The following is a 15,000-nucleotide window of genomic DNA, read 5'->3' as shown; positions in this document are numbered from 1 at the left end:
ATATATATATATATATATATATATATATATATATATACATGTATATATGTATAGATATTTATGTATATATTTATATATGTATGTATACACCCACCCACCCCCACACACACACACACACCCCCACACACACACACATACACACACACACACACACACACACACACACACACATATATATATATATATATATGCATATGTATGTATGTATGTATTTGAATTACATTCAATACATTAGTATGTTGTCTATGACAAAACTAAAATCTTTTCTAAAACCGGTTTCTTCGTGTTAATTAAATTACATATTTTTTCATTTTTCTTTTCTTACATATTTCAATGTATGTTATCATTATCATCATCATTGTCAACATCATCATTATTATTATTATTGTAATTATTATTATTGTTATTGATATTGTTATGTCTTCTAATGAGTATTGTGCTGAAAATTTAGAAAGATTGATACAATGTTAATTATATGAATTTATATACAAATATCCGCCCCCTCCCCTTAATCCTTAAAATCAACTTGACTACTACTACTACTACTACTACTACTACTACTACAACCGCCATCGCGTCACTATCCTCCTCCCCCTCCTCCTCCTCATCATCATCATTACCGTCACCATTATCGTTAGCACGCCGATTAAAATGCTTAGCGACATTTCGTCCGCCTTTGGGTTTTGAGTTCAAGCGCCACCGGGTTCTACTTTGCTTTTCAATCTTTCGCGGTCGTTAAAATAAATGCCAGTTGAGTCGACTTCATCGACTAGTCCCCTGCCCCGAATTTCAGGCCTTGTGAAACAATTCAAAATTATTTACAAATATATCAATGGCCAGAACCTGCAATCAAAAACTTTATTCATCTAATTTTCACTCATATCCAGTTTTTCGCCGTGGCTCGTTTTGCTGGTCCTTTCTTATAAACGCTGTGCACGACGTTCAAATTCACAATTTGAATGTGTAGATAAATGTTGACACTTTATTCTTGCCGGTCGGGACACATGTTAACCTCCAAGGTATGTTTTTTTGTGTTAATTTGTATCTACAGGAATGTCTTTTGGTCCCTAACTTCGAAATTGTAAAAGGGGACTAGCCTTTTACTTTTATTTGAATTTTATGTCATGTCGCCCGCTGACAGCTTTTACTGTTGAAGAGATATAATATAAGCGGTTATAGTGGCTTTATGGCGGTTTTGACTGCTATTTCTAGACATGTAAGGGAATTTACAACCCCCTCCGTTATAATTGTGATTTATTCACAATTATACACTCTTCTTTTACACACACACACACACACACACGAACACACACGCACATATATATTATATACGTAATATATATCTATACATATATTTGTGTGTGTGTGTGTGTGTGTGTGTGTGTGTGTGTGTGTGTGTGTGTGCGAGTGAGTGTGTGTGCGTGTGTGTACGTGTGTATGTCTTTGCATTTGTGGTTGTTCCCCATCACCGGTCTCAGGGCGTTTATGTCCCAGTAACTTAGCGGTTCACCAAAAGTGGCCGATAGAATGAGTACTACGATTCAGGAAAAAAAATAAATTACTGGTGTCGATTCATTCGACTGAAATTCTTCAAGGCCGTGCCTCAGCCTGGCCGCATCCTAATAACTAAACTGAAACATGTAAAGAATAAATAAATAAATAAATAAATAAATAAATAAATAGATAATGGGTTAAGATTTGCTGCCACCTTCCAAAATGGATAAAATCTCTCGCAGTAAATACAAGTACTGTGATAGATAAAATTGACTGCCCTTTTTCCAAATTGCATGGTTTTGTGCTTCGTGAAGAAATCATTTGATGGGAAATCGATTGGAAAAAAAAATAGGTAGCCTTAAGCGAATCGTGACGGAGTCAGTTTTATGATTTTACTGTGATTCAATTTACATTAAGTGCAATGATGAATATTGAACACCGTTCGGTGTTACTGGAGGGAGTTACAGAGATAAAAGATATGAGTAATGTATGGAAAGCTGAACTAATTTCACTCTAAGAAAGAAACAACCAACGGCCTACATCGTTTTTGTGTTCGGAAGAGTAAGGAAAATCTTCAGTTGATGTAGACATGGCTATGTGGTTAAGAATCTCGCTGTGAAATCATGTGGTTTCATGTTCAATTCTGCTGTGCGGCACCTTGGGGGAAAAGTCTTCTACTGTAGTATCAGGCCGACCGATGCTTTGTGAGTCAATTTTGTAGACGGAAACTGTGTGGAAGTTCGTCTTGTATTTATATAATTAATTGCGACAGAGTCAGTATGAATGTCAGAAAGTAATCTTTATCTCCAACTGTGTTGTGTGAGAACACAGAACACCCACACACACATATGTATATATGCATATATGAACTTTAGGTTAATTAAAATGTCTGTGACATATTTTAGCATTTAAAGGCAAATTCACAGCACTTACCATGGAGAAAAAAAACTCTCTCTTATCTGCCATATCTGCCCAGTGCTTCCCTCTAGCGGATTCTCAGATGCGCGTTTCTAGCTCAATGGTAAATAGAAAATAAAAATAACCGTAGCTTTAACTAAAACACAGTCGACATTATTAGTTGCGCTAGTGGAGCACCTGGCCGGGATAAATATAGCAGCATCGGTACCGAACAAGGATTGGGAATAAACGAACTTTAAGTTCCTTAAAATATATTTGTGACATATTTTAACTTTGAAAGGCAAACTCACTGCAGTTACTGTGGAGAAAAAAATTCTCTCATGGTAAAAAGTTTTAAAACACCATATCAGCCCAGCGGTTTCTCCTAGCGGAGTTGCCATTGTGTCTTGGATCCTTATGTAGAAAAAATCTTTATGGCACTCATGAGCACCTTCTGTTTCTCTTTCACGCATTAGCTTCGATTCTGTCTGTCCTTATCTATCTCCATTCCCAGCAGTAGTTTTACACGCTTTCTTTTTTACTTCTTTACATAGGTGTGTTCTTCATACACTTATCTCTATACGTTTATCTTCATTTACTTTTTCTGCCCCTCAAATTCCTTACTTCATTTCCTACATATGTTTATGCTTTTTCGACGGTAATGACTTTCTGTGTATATGTATAAATGTAAATGCTTACCCAAATAAAATTGCACTTCATATTTGAAGCTCTACTGAACCTATTGGGTGGTACACAAACACTCAACTATGCGTGCATTACATCTTATAGCAGAAACAACTGCAAGCTAATTGAAGTTCATGAAATTATTTCTGATTCCCTTATCACTTTAATTTCTAATCATATATATATATATATACACACATATATATGCTTGTATATGTATATACATATCTATGTGCAATATATATATATATATATATATATATATATATATATATATATATATATATATACACTTATATCGATATGTCCGTTTATATACACACACATCAAACGCACGCACACGCACACATACACACACTCACACATATTTAGATATGTCCCAAATCCAATTGCTTCTTCTCACCTAAAACTGCAGCCTAGACGAGACAAAAAAAATATCAACAAAAGAATATTATTGATCTCAGAGTATGGGATTTATGATATGAAAGTGCTAACTGGAATCACATATAAGAAAAAAAAAATAATGATGAGCTGTGATGTTGGTAATCTCGGAGTACGTTTAAAAGGATGCTCTGGTGGTGTATAATAGAATAAAATAATAGGGAAGCTCACCTTTGTAATGGAAACACCAATCCTGCAAAAAAAGATTAAATAAATAAATAAATGAAAAGAAATCAGAGCGCAAGAGATGTTCGTTTGATTAGTCATTCATCTCTTTACATAGCATAGGTCTACTCAACCACAACTAGGCTGAGATTCCCAGTATTGAGAACAACAATGACAATAGTAATAATAATAATAATAATAATAATAATAATAATAATAATAATAATAATAATAATAATAATAATAATGATCTGACGCAATACCAAGCAATGGCTCTCATGGTTTCTGATCTTATCTGATTGAAAGTGTTATTATGAACATTGTTTTGTTTTGGTATAAAAGATGGGCTACAGTAAATATTCTGTTCAATACCTTGTTAGTTATTTGCTTGTCAGTTATTTGATCCTAAGAAGTTCAGCATGCCCTTTGGTGGCTGACGATATGTGCATCTCTGTTCACGAGCAGAAGTAGTGGGGGAGTATCATAGCCATGTGTTGAGAGAAATTCTTTCGGGCTTGGATAATTCACCTTTGGAAACATGAGTGCTTCGTTCAACGTCCTTAAACAAATCCTTATTCAAGGACCTTCTGAGCGGGATGGGCTACTCGACCTGAAAAAATATTCTAACTGGGCCTCACCTGCAAGGTCATACGCTGTTTATCTTGATATGAGATCACCATGTCGCGCACATACGATTGTGATGCATGTGTCTGGTGTACCCTTATCAGACGGGTAGTCATGATGGGTATACTGGGCTTCGTATATTTGATGGCGTGCACTGCTCTCTCACTCAATAATAATAATAATAATAATAATAATAATAATAATAATAATAATAATAATAATAATAATAACAGAAGAAAAGAAGAAGGGGTCGATAAATTAAGTACCAGTGAAACAATGGGGGTGGATATAATCGACTAGTCCCCACCCCACGAATCTGAGGCGTTGTGCCCCCAGTGGAAAGGATTATTATTATTATTATTATTATTATTATTATTATTATTATTATTATTATTATTATAATCATCATCATCATCATCATCATCATCATCATCATCATTATTATTATTATTATTATTATTATTATTATGCAGTCGATATCAAAATAATGGCATGATCAAAATGCAAGTTAATAATTTATATATACTTACTGTCTCTGGTGAAAATGTTTACATGCGTATATATTTACGCTTATACACACACATATATATGTATAAAAATAAGTCTTGTGTAGATCAAAACCGCAACACTGGAATGGTTATCATTAGAGGTGAGTATTAGATTTGAAAACCTGCTTTCATGTAGATCTTAAAAAACGTTGCCTTCGAGCAGCTGCATGAGTGAGTTATTGAGAGAAAAATTAACATAATGCCACAGAGAGATAAATGGCGGCCATTGAGAGTCAGATCACTTACGAACGAATAAATGAACAAAGAAAGAAAAGAAGCCATCAATATAATAATTCATATTCCTAACACATCATTGTGTATATAAGTGTGTGTGTGTGTGTGTGTGTGTTAGAGTTCAGGTTATTACGGTAACAGACGGTTTTATTTTTATTTTCTGGCCATTATACAGCACAATTTATTCGTGTGGATAAAATAAAAAGAAAGAAGAAGAGACGTGTGTAGTGTATTCTTGTGTACATGTGTGTGTCTCTGTGTTTGTATGTGTATATGTCTATGAAAACATGTGAATGTTTGTGTATGTAAATGTGTGTGTACATGCTAATACGCTTATGCATGCAAGCCTGAATGTATGTATGTATGTATGTATGTATGTATGTATCTATCTATCTATCTATCTATCTCTAGCAGTGTGTGTGTTTGTGAGTATATATATATACGTATACGTATATGTAAATTTGAGTGTAACTATGCATATACCTATATGCACTGGTGTGTCCGTGTGTATATGTGTGTCCAGGTGTGTGTGTGCGAGAACGTTTATATGTGTGTGTATTTGCGTAGATATAGAAATGCTCACCTATTTCTGTATATAAATATATATGTACATTTGGAAGTAACTACGCATATACATATGTGTGTGTGTGTGTGTGTGTGTGCGCGCGCGCGCGCGCATTTGTGTTTGTCTGTGGGGCGATATATGTACATATAGCAGAATATGTCAACGAATAAAATACTCTACATATCTGCATGTATATATAGATGTGCATGTGCGTGTATAAGCTTATGATCATGTGTGACAGAAACACTGCACTTCACATATATATACGCGCATAAAGACACGCACGTGCACACACACACGCACACACAAACACACACACCTAAGTATACATGCAAGTATACATATACCTATTATCATATACATTTCACATATTAGTAGCGCACACATATACACACGCATGTGTGTGTATATATATATATATATATATATATATATATATGTTCAATTTACAAGGAAGATCCAGAGGAACAGTTACAAGGTAGCCAAATGTCAAATAAGCGCCTAAGAAATTAGTAACCACACTTGCGTAGGTGTTAATTCCGAGAAGTAAGACGTGTTTTGGAGAACATAAGAATATTGGAAAATGGAGACAAACGCTCAAATCATTTATATCACCATATCACCAACATATGTTTCGATAGACGCATTCAAATAAATCCGAGAGGAAGAGTAATGTGGAGAAATGCATCTATCTCATCAGGGAGGAGATTATAAACTTCAGTGCTCATCAATAAGTCATTTTACAGATGTAAGAAACTACAATATATAATATATAGTATATATATGTATATAAAGAGTAGAAAGTTTTGAATAGTACAACAATGCACTATAATACAAAAGATGGACTATATACTTGTTGTAATTTAGTTATCCATAGTCCGATGATATTTCAGAATACAATTCCTTCTTCAGATATTCTTAGATGGAGTCGCTGCTATAATTATATAAGAATATCTGAAGAAGGAATTGTATTCCGAAATATCATTGGACTATGGATAACTAAATTACAACAGGTATATAGTCCATTTTTTGTATTATAGTGCATTGTTGTACCATTCAAAACTTTTTATTCTTTACAAACAATACACAATGCTTCAAACGACTTTTTATTCTTTACAAACAATACACAATGCTTCAAACGAGCAACAATACTCTCATATATATATATATATATATATATATATATATATATATATATATATATATATATATATATATATATATATATATATATATATATATATATATATATATATATATATATATATATATATATATATATATATATATATATATATATATATATATATATATATATATATATATATATATATATATATATATATATATATATATATATATATATATATATATATATATATATATATATATATATATATATATATGGCTGTGTGGTAAGTAGCTTGCTTACAAACCACATGGTCCCGGGTTCAGTCCCACTGCGTGGCATCTTGGGCAAGTGCCTTCTACTATAGCCTCGGGCCGACCAATGCCTTGTGAGTGGATTTGGTAGACGGAAACTGAAAGAAGCCTGTCGTATATATGTATATGTATATATGTATGTGTGTATGTGTTTGTATGTCTGTGTTTGTCCCCCGAACATCGCTTGACAACCGATGCTGGTGTGTTTACGTCCCCGTAACTTAGCGGTTCGGCAAAAGAGACCGAAAGAATAAGTACTAGGCTTCCAAAGAATAAGTCCTGGGGTCGATTTGCTCGACTAAAGGCGGTGCTCCAGCATGGCCACAGTCAAAAGACTGAAACAAGTAAAAGCGTAAAAGAGTATATATAAATATTGAAAATAAAGGTGGATAGGGAACGCTGGTAATATTAAAATACCGTTAAGAAATTTGACGTCATAGGACGCGAGATGAAGAGAAGGAAGACAGAAAGAGAATTATAGGAGTAATGGAGGTACACACACACACGCACACGCACACACACTCTCTCACACACACTCACACACACACACACACACTCACACACACACACACACAGACACTCACATACGCACAAACACACACTCACATATATAAGTATACATACATGTATGCAAATACCTAAAATTATATACAGTTCACATGTTAGAAGCACACTCATATACACACGCGTGTATACACGCACACGCACACACACATACACACACATGTACACGATTATACATACATGCAGATATAATGATATGATGATATGCATGCACTGACACGCTACTAACCCTCACGCACGCGCGTTCATGCGCACGCACATACCATCGTTCGGATTGATCCATCCGCTTCAATTTTTTTGCGAGTGAGATAAAATAGCTCATACTCAACCACTTCGTGGTAATACTAATTATAATTCAACAGCAGAATCGTATTTTATCTATTTCTTTTGCAGTAACGAAGAAAATGACGAGCATATAAAAGAAAAAAACTTTAAATTCCAATGGCGTATATAAATGCATTACGATGTTGGTCGGATCTCCTCTGTGTTTTGCCGAATTTCAAATTATTTGAGAGGATCAAGATTGACAGATTTTCTTTTTCTTACCAGAATGGTGAGGAAATCGAGGTATTAATTACGAGAATGAGAATAGATGATAGTTTTTTTTTTTTAAAGAAGTGAAGAAAGGATATAATTGAACTCTCATTACATATATAATGACTACTTTCTATTCTTATCTTTAGACGAGTAAGGATAGTAATATTGCCAAGTAATATTCGCAGCCACTTTAACATGGCTGTCCGTTTGAGCGGACTCTACTGCAATTTTTTAACCCCAAGATGAAATCTTCTCCAGCTGGCTGGTTAAACTGCAAATTTTTTAAACCAAGAAAACATCTTCTCTAGCTGGTTAAACGATTTTTTAATGCCAAGTGGACATATTTTCTAGCTGGTTAAACTGCGATTTTTTAACCCCAAGAGGACATCTCTAGCTGGTTAAACTGCGATTTTTTAACCTCAAGAGGACATCTCCTCTAGTTGGTTAACGATGGACAGCTGCATCCGATAAAACTGTGAGTAGGGGAGCGAACCTCTACCATCTGCCAACTAGAGATGTCCTCTTGGGGTTAAAATATCGCAGTAGAGTCCGCTCGAACGGACAGCCATGTTAAAGAGGCTACGAATATTACTCGTCAGTACAACTACTGCGTTGATCGCTTACTAATATTGTTTTCAAGTTTTGGCACAAGGCCAGCGTTTCAGAGGAGGGGTAAGTCGATGACATCGAGCCCAGTACTTAACTGCTACTTTTTTTTTGTCGATGCCTACAGGATGAAGGGTAAATTTGACCTCAGCGGAATTTGAACAAAGATCGCCAGGATGGATGAAATGCTGCTAAGCCTCACACCCGGGGTGCTACCGATTCTCTTAGCTGGCTGCCATAGTGCGGAGAGTAACAATAATTAATGAATGACAAAAGAGCAAAAGTTCTGTAGTCACTTTCATTGACTAACTGGAAATTTGCATTCAGAGATAAGTGCTCGGGCGACACCTAAGAGCCTTATCGAAGCCATTGTAAATTTTGGGTTCATTCTAGAAAATAATTAAATACATACACACATACACAAACTAATATACATGCAGGGAGATAGAGAGGAAGAGATGGAGAGAGAGGCAGAAACAGAGAGTAGTACAATACGGAGTGGATTCATTTTTCTGACGGCCATATTTTTACCAAATTCAAATATTCATGGGATATTTTTCCTTTCCATTCTCAGTTCAGTTCAAATTTCATTTTTTGGCTCCATAGTGGATAATGTCTTAATTCTTCAAAAGTGGACAGAATAATGATTTCTATATAGTCGAGCCAACGAGGGCTCCTGGACGCAATAGTCGTCTAAAAAGGGAAAAGGTCTGACCTTCGATAATGTAGCCCGCACACACGCACACACACATACATATATATATACGACGGGCTTCTTTCAGTTTCCCTCTACCAAATCCACTCACAAGGCTTTGGTCTGCCTGATGATACATAGTAGAAGACATTTGCCAAAAGCGTCACGCAGTGGGACTGAACCCAGAACAATGTGGTTGGTAAGCGAGTTACTTACCACACAGCCACTCCTGTGCCTGTGTAATATATATATATATATATATATATATATATATATATATATATATATATATATATATATATATATATATATATATATATATATATATATATATATATATATATATATATATATATATATATATATATATATATATATATATATATATATATATATATATATATATATATATATATATATATATATATATATATATATATATATATATATATATATATATATATATATATATATATATATATATATATATATATATATATATATACATATATATATATATATATATATATATATATATATATATATATATACATATATATATATATATATATATATATATATATATATATATATATATATATATATATATACATATATATATATATATATATATATATATATATATATATATATATATATATTATATTGTATATTGTATATCATATTATATATTGTATATCATATTATATATTGTATATTCCATATTCTATACCCCATATTAATTCTGCAGGAATATAAATAAAACATAAAAAACAGACAGTGTTGGAACTCTTTTAAGCAAAATAATATATTCCTCTATACACAATCATACAAAAAACCCCACCTTTTTTGTATTTATTTTTACTCGCATATATATATATATATATATATATATATATATATATATCAGATGAATCATGTGTGTGGCAACAAAAGTAATAGATCTCAGTGTCATTGAAATAGAGGAGATATATTTAATATATTATACAAAAACAGAACACTCACATAGGGTACTAGTTGCTGGCTCGCAAACTACAGGAATAAAGTTATCCGAATTCTGATCGTTAATCAACACACGTCATTTTTGATCACTTCTTATGTGCAATTGATGAAATGTAGAACCTGCGATAAGTTATTCAATAATGTCTCACCCGTAACTTGCCAGGAAACTCCGAGTGCTGTATGTGAGTGTGTCATGCTTGTGTGATTATACGTGTGTGTCTGTGTGCGCGCAGATGTGTGCGTATCAAACGGGAAAATCAAACCTGGGGTGCCATTTTTAAAGTTACTCTAACTAATCAGGGATGAATGAGAATTCTATCTTCAGCAACAACCGGCTCTTGGTTCGCCTACTCTATGTATCTGTGGCCTTGTGTTAATTATAGCAACAAATTATTGAAATATTAACACAAAACTTTTCCCTTGTGACTTTGTGCAAATATAACATCTAACTAGAGAATTAGATAAAATTTCATTGGGATATCTTTGAAATTTTCCACAAACTCTTACTAAATTAGCGTTAAGATAACCTCAGGAATATTTGACCAATAGCCATTTGGATCGGTGGCAGATTTAGCATCGGATGATCTGACTAATGAGAGATTTGGGTTTTAATGTCAGAGGAGTTTATTTCCTGGAATAATTGACTGGAAATTTTGAGCATTAGAGAATTTGACGAGTGTTGTTTGTAAATAATCTGCAAACGGTTTAAGCCATTGAGATATTTTAGTTCTTCACCAGGATATATATGGCGTCTGTGCGAGTTCACTAATGAAATATGCTTATCACTGGAAAATTTGAGCGTTGGATCATTTAACCCATAGCGTATTTAACGACCATTGATTGATTTGATGCTTGCATGGTTTCTTCTGTGAAAGATATGGCGACTAGAAAGAAGTTGCGCTAAAGTGAGATCGGAGTACTGACTGAAATTAGCTGAAAGATTTGATTACTGAAAAATAGATGATTCGACTATTAGTAATATAATCATCGCATTATTTAACTGCTGAAAGTTATAACGACAGCAAGATTTTAAAGACAGAAATAGCTCTCCACCAATATTTGACTAGTTTAACGATCATTATATCAGTTAGCTCAGCATTTTCTTTTAGAATCTATAGCTTCGTAATTGACACTAGATTATGATCGAGAGGATAAAACAAAAATATCTTGAATTAGTTTTCTTAATTCTTACATTATTTCTAAAAGTTGTCTTTGGTTTTCTCCCACCTACTCCACCATTTTTATTTTTATTTTGATGAAATTTAAGCGAAACGAAAATAGATTTGGAAATGTATGGATGTGACGTAAAAGTATTGTGCAATATATTGAGTGAAACAATATCTTGTGTTATAATATCGTCTTTTACTATTGCAGTTGGTATATTAGAGATTGAAGCGGGTGTGTCGTATATTGATACAGTGGGTGTATTGCCTGTCTGGCTTTCCGTCGGACACGACGACGAGCGTTCCAGTTGTTTCGATCAACGGAACAGCCTGCTCGTGAAATTAACATACAAGTGGCTGAGCTCTCCACAGATACGCGTAACCTTAACGTAGTCCTCAGGGAAATTCAGCAGGATATATTAGGTTGGCAACTAAGTTCCCACTGTTTTTTAAAAGGTTTAATATAAAAATAACAACTAATTAATCAATAATGTATTCACACTTGTTGTTTAGAACTTCTTCCCAAAGTTCAACAAGATTTTCAATACCTCGTTGGTAGAAATCACCAGATTTCGACTCGCAAAATTGATCCAACCGAGCTCTCAATTCTGCATCAGTATTGAACGAAACTCCGCGCATAGCATTCGAAAGAGGTGGAAATCCGTTGGTGCGAAATCAGGAGAGTACGGCGGGTGTGGCAGCACTTCCCAGCCATGCGTTTGAATGGCTTCCTTGATCATATTGGCGATATGAGGGCGGGCGTTGTCGTGCAGCAGAACTCCATTAGGTCCTTTCTCTTGAATAGCCGTGTTGAGTCGTTCCATCTGTTGAATATAAAGTTCCGCTTTGTCAGTTTGGTTCCGTTCAAGCAATTCGTAATGGATAATCCCTTCCCAGTCCCACCATACGCACAACATCATTTTACGCGGATGAAGATCTTGTTTCACGTGTGGTGTCGCTGGTTTACCGGGACTAAGCCATTCCTTACGGTGCTTGATACTGATGTACAGGCACCATTTTTTGTCGCCAGTTACAATTAAGTAAAGAAATCGTTGCTTGTGTCCATGAGCTGAGCGGTGACGGCAAGCAAACCAGCGGAGATTGTGGCTCGTTGATTTTTGTTGTTGTCACTTAAAGCATGCGGAACCCATGCTCCATACTTCTGAACCTTTCCCATCGAGTGAAGATGCTTCTCTATAGCAGTGTGGGAGCATTTCATTTTCTCTGCCAGTTCCCTTGTCGTTTGACGAGAATTTTGGCGCAAAATTGGTTTAATCGCTTTTCATCGAACTCAACTAGACGGCCCACGAGCGGTTCTTTCAGCTATGGCACCCTCTCCATACACATCACAAATGTCGTGAGCAGCTTTTGCGACCTTAGAACCTTGATTAAAAGCAAAAAGAAGGATGTGTCGAAAATGCTCGTTTTTCTTAATTTGACATTCCATTTTAATGATATGAAAATAAACAAAAATTAACTAAAATTAACTAGAAAAAAGAAGATTCCAAAATGATTCAAAAATAGAATTCTCAAAAAAAAAAAAGATTCCAAAATATAAAAACGCAATAAATTCCAAAATTAAAAAAAAAAACGGCGGGAACTTAGTTGCCTACCAAATAGAATGTGACAAGCCTGAGTGGACTGAAACAACTGATAATAAAGGGCAGAACGCGCTGCCCAGAATTGAACTTACGACCTTCTGATCGCGAGCCAAATGGCCTAACCATTACGCTACCTGCCTTCACTTGTATATGTGACTGTATAAAGCAAGCAGTGTATCTTATAGATCGTAACAAATAGTAAAACAATTTATTTCGTATGAAAAGCATTATTAGATTAGGAAATGTTGTTGCGTGACAACTTATTTGCTCTGAGCTTGTTAAAACTAAAACAATTACAACTTGGAAGACACATTAACCATTCCAAAATGCACAGACTTTTAAATTCATTTAGACATTTATTATTTGGTGACAAAATTTTCAACGCACCAATTGCGACCTGGTCACTGACACAGCTCCACTGAAATTTTATTAGTTTTGTTGTGAAGTAATATTAAGCATAAACCATGTAATTAGAATGAGGATCAGTATATTTTAAATTTGAGTCTATAGCGCATTAGCGAATGGCATACAGAGCTGGAATAAATGTCACAAAGAATAATAAAAAATAAAATCAGCTTCTGCTAATAAAGATGTTGTTGATTTATGTTGCCATTCCTATTTTCCGTTCATCGTGTCTAGCTGACATGTAACTAAAGATATTCCGACCATAATAATCAACTCTATTCTCAAATTCTTATCCGTCGCTATGCTACGAAATATTTCACTTGTTTTCCTTATTTTTACGAAAGTAGTATCAGTGTGTAATTTGGTGGAGATTTAACATTTATTTCTAGCAGTCCAAGAGTCTCCGTAGAGACTTTCTTGTTGGCTCGGTTCCAGCTGCAATTGATTCTACTTACCAAAATAACCAAAATCGAATGTATCGTGATATTACATTACACACACACACACACACACACACACACACACACACACACACACACACAGACACACACGCACGCACGCACACGCACACACACACACACACACACACACACACACGCGCACGCACGCACACACACACTAAAATATCCTTCCTTCCACTAAGATGGAATGAAAACATTTTATGATAACATGAAATTGCAATATTACTACTAACTTCTCATTCATGAGTAGCACAAGCGAAACTGGCCGGGCCGATTATGTAAATATTATACATATATTTTTTTTTTTAAGTTTCAGCTTAGAGCTGCGGCCATGCTGAAGGAAAATAAGACAGGGTAGAAAATGCTAAAACAATTTTATCATGAAGAACATTCTAGCACCAGTTTCAGTCTTTGCAACTTCTCCAACTTAGAGTAAAACATGAAAAACAATTAAATTGTGGAAAAATTAAATGAAATGTCTTTTTAAAATATTTCCATAGTTTTTAAATACAAGGGACATTTTCCTTTTTTCTGTCTGTCTGTCTGTCTGTCTGTCTATCTCTCTCTCTTTCTCTCTCTCTCTCTCTCTCTCTCTCTCTCTCTTTTACTCTTGTAAAGGCTTGGTAGGAGGTAGTTGGTGGGAGCAGTCCTAAAAGAATATTTGATATGAGAGATGTGAGTTCTTGGTTTTGATTGTTTAAGCAGCAATAGCGAGGGAGGAGGCGGTAAACAAGAAGGAGAAGGAGAAGGAGAAGAAGGAGGAAAAGAAGAGGAAGAATAAGAAAAATACGGAAGTGGTATATCAGTAGAAAAGGTGGAATCCTCTTAAATGGTCAAGTGACCTAAAAGCGACCTGTTGTAGTTATTATAGT

The 15,000-nt window shown here is 34.6% G+C and overlaps 1 protein-coding gene and 1 long non-coding RNA gene across 3 annotated transcripts in view; one reads left to right on the top strand and one right to left on the bottom strand.

The window, feature by feature from the left end:
- Nucleotides 1-5,015, bottom strand: part of LOC128248031 (chymotrypsinogen A-like) — a 67,195-nt gene extending 62,180 nt beyond the window's left edge. For both annotated transcript variants that reach the window (XM_052968437.2, XM_052968438.2), the window contains exons 1-2: nucleotides 4,836-5,015; nucleotides 3,688-3,709 (exon numbers count right to left, since the gene is read on the bottom strand). The gene's annotated coding sequence lies outside the window, so the exon portion shown is untranslated. The remainder of the gene's footprint in view (nucleotides 1-3,687; nucleotides 3,710-4,835) is intronic.
- The window catches only part of LOC128248032 (uncharacterized), a 32,669-nt gene that overhangs the window by 9,166 nt on the left and 8,503 nt on the right, over nucleotides 1-15,000 (top strand). The window lies entirely within an intron of this gene.

Source organism: Octopus bimaculoides, chromosome 6 (assembly GCF_046866305.1).
Source record: "Octopus bimaculoides isolate indiv1 chromosome 6, ASM4686630v1, whole genome shotgun sequence".
NCBI classification, from domain to species: domain Eukaryota; kingdom Metazoa; phylum Mollusca; class Cephalopoda; order Octopoda; family Octopodidae; genus Octopus; species Octopus bimaculoides.
Note: the sequence above shows the minus strand (reverse complement) of the source record. Positions and strands in the feature narration are given on the sequence as shown.